Source organism: Cucumis melo, chromosome 7 (assembly GCF_025177605.1).
Source record: "Cucumis melo cultivar AY chromosome 7, USDA_Cmelo_AY_1.0, whole genome shotgun sequence".
Taxonomy (NCBI): domain Eukaryota; kingdom Viridiplantae; phylum Streptophyta; class Magnoliopsida; order Cucurbitales; family Cucurbitaceae; genus Cucumis; species Cucumis melo.
Genome location: NC_066863.1, coordinates 16768451 through 16771661, shown reverse-complemented (window position 1 = coordinate 16771661; position 3211 = coordinate 16768451). Strand labels below are relative to the sequence as shown.

The window sequence follows — 3211 nt, the reverse complement described above, 5'->3', positions numbered from 1 at the left end:
AATTTCGAGGATGAAATTTTCTAAGGAAAAGGTAAGTTGAAAACCCCAGATTCTCTTTGGTTTTTTTTAAATATAAAAGGAATAAAAGGAAATGGAAATTAATTATATGATATTTTTATATAATTAAAGGTTTTATTAAAAAAAAAAGGATAAAAATGGAAGAAAGAGGAAAAGAGAAAAGGGAATTCCATTTTGTTTTCTTCTTCTCTTTCCCTCCACCGCCAAGCAACTCCTCACCATTTCCAAATTTCAGATCTTTCTTTTAAGAGATGAATTGGAGAGAACTCGAGGAAGAAAAAGAGGATTTCTTAGTTCTAAGATTGAGGAAGAAGGAGAAAAACTCAAAGGAAGTTTCAATCATGGTAGATTTTGACCCATTCTGCACACTTATGGTTTTTTATTCAGTTTGATCTTCTCAAGAAGAACTAAGAGGTGAGTTTTGAATTTCCTGAAAGCTAATTCATTTTTGAATAATTTTTGTGAAGGATGTTTCCCACACGAAATCTGATATCCTCTATTTTTTTTGCGTTTTTCAGTGTGTACACATTGAGTTAAAACCTCTAATTGATATTTGGGGCAAACTTATTCAATTTCCTATAACTTGTATGAAGACTTTGAGAGCCAGTTATGACTGGAAATGGGTTAAATTACAGGGACAACTTGAAGGTATGAAGAGTGCGCGATTTTGGAGTAGTTTTGTTTTGTAGTGTTTCTGAACTTTTAGACTGGGAATTTGGGTTACACATCTTCAGATAAATTATAGAGAACATCAAAATAAAGATTTTAACATAAAGAACACTCATTTTGGTTAAGTATTGAGGGAGTTATAGTCATTTGAAGTTTGTGTTAGAAATCTGGAAAATGAAGAGAGTTGTTCAAATAGGATTTTATTTTTTAAGCTTTGATTTCGTGAGCGTCATCTTTAGTGCAACATGTTAAGTCTATCTTTAGCAAACTAGAATATTTAGGATTCTAATACTCGGTTTGGTTGTTGATAGACCGAGAAGAATTAAACTGAGCTTACAGACCAATGATCTAACTCAAGACAATGAGTGACAAAATATATTTCAAACAGATTTCTAAACTGTTATCTATGATTATATTTCTATAAATAGTACATGATTTTTATGAATGATTTCGAGCATAAGTTCAAGCAGAAAGTTTTATGATGAAATTTAAATATGAGCATGTTATTATCGAATTTCTAAAAAGTAGCTAAAACAAATCATTTTAAACAAGTAATGTTTCTAGATTTTCAGTTTCCCACGAACAATCTAAGTAAGCTTGAGCTTTACAAAAGATATAGATAGCAAGCAAGTTTTAATGTTTTCGTATGATTTTTTTATGTTTTCGTTAACTACATGACTGGGATGTTGAGTCTGAGGCTATATGGTACCGTGTGCACACAGGTTAGATTCTGTTGTTGACATTGAGTGTACTCCATAACAACGATGTTATCGTGAGTGCTGGACAGACCCCACTATGACAAAGACAATGGGAGTGCTGGGCAGACCCCACTACATCGTAGAGCTTGTAAACGTTGGTTGTATTGGGTGTGTCCTACACAAAGTAGATTTTTTATGTTAGTTAAAATGTTTTGATATACTTGATATGTCTTGCTAGATTTCAATGACGTACATGCTGAGTATTTGAGAAAGTTATTCTTACTATTACATGTTTATATTTACGACTTGTATAAACAAATTTATATGTGTAAAGTTTTCACGTGCTCTTATCTTTAAATTTATAGTTTTAAACTGAGTTGCTCACCGAACTTTATAGCTTACCATTCCAAAATGTTTTACCCACTTTCCAGGTAAAGATCAAATTTTCAATGCCTGATAGACTGCCTTAGTCTGCTGAAGCTCCAATATCGATTCCCAGTACGTAGTTAGAGTTGTACATAGAGTCTGTTGTGTTATGTTGTATATTTCTTTGTACGATATAGATACTCTACAATTTATGTAAACTCTAGGAGTTGCAGTTGTGTAAAACTTTGTTAGTTATGTTTTGGTTAAGGTGTCTCCAGGTTTACTTGCAAAATTAGTAAATTTCGGGCTACACTTCATGTATGTATATAATTAGTCTAGCTTTCGATGTGTTGTGTTGCATATATAATTGTTTACATACTAGATTAACAGGTTTATCACGTTCAATAGCTCAGCAGAGTTGACAGATATCGTTAGAGGAGAGCAATGTCAGTCGACTTCACGCCGTCTTTCGGGCTAATCTAGCAGGTGGTTCAGGAGGGGGTGTCACATCTATCACATTCTTTCTATTCTTTTTTATTTGTGCTAATATAAATGTGTTTATAATTATTATAGGTACATGCATTGCTTTAGAAATGGATGATAGTGGTCATTTCAAGTTTTTCTTTATGGTTTTTGGTGCCTCAATTGAGGGGAGGAAATATTGTAGACCTATTATTCCTGTTGATGGTACATTTTTTAAGTGTAAGTTTGGTGGCATCCTATTAACAACCTCATCAAAAGATGGTAACAATCAAATCTTCACTCTTGCTTTTGCCATTTTAGATTCTAAAAATGATGTATCATGGACATGGTTTTTTTTAGAAGATACGAGGAAGCTTCTTAGAGCGAGCTAATTTAGTCATTGTTTCTGATAGGTATCTTAGCATCCCTAAAGGAGTTTTAAGAGTGTTTCCTGACGTTGAGTATTGTGTATGCACAAAACATCTTTTAAGTAACTTGAAACTCCATTTTAAGGATATCAAATATTTCTTTAGTTGTGCTTATGCCTACACCGTTGATGAATTTGAGTACCATATGAGATGCATAGAGTCCGTTTGTCCAAATATTAGAGATTATCTTAGTAGTGTTGGTTTTGAGAAGTGGTCTCGGGCCTATTCACGTAGACGAAGGTATAGAATGATGACATCAAATTGTGCAGAAAGTGTAAATTTAGTGTTTAAAGATCTTAGAGAATTACTTGTGGCTACGATGCTTAGTTCAATTAGGGTTCTACAATGAAGAATCGTTTGACTTCTTAGGCTGAGAATGTTCTGCGTTTAGAACATGAAAAGTCGAGAAGATTATTGGTAAAAAATAAAATTTTTATCTTGACAATTAGAGATAGACTGCTATCTTTGTCTATCCAATAGATAAAAATAGCATTTTATTTGTTCCTGTCTCAGATAAGCACAGATAGATTGCTATCTATATATATCTGATGTATATAGAGATTGAAATCT

The 3211-nt window shown here is 32.8% G+C and overlaps 1 long non-coding RNA gene across 2 annotated transcripts; it reads left to right on the top strand.

Annotated features, from left to right (window-relative positions):
* The first annotated feature begins 240 nt into the window (after window positions 1-240).
* On the top strand, window positions 241-2596 carry LOC127150287 (uncharacterized). Of its 2 annotated transcripts, XR_007822529.1 has the most exons (4): window positions 241-432; window positions 537-666; window positions 1817-2237; window positions 2325-2596. It is a non-coding gene; the product is annotated as an uncharacterized LOC127150287 (long non-coding RNA). The 2 variants fall into 2 exon arrangements; XR_007822528.1 differs by having other exon boundaries at window positions 1817-2596.
* Window positions 2597-3211: the final 615 nt, after the last annotated feature.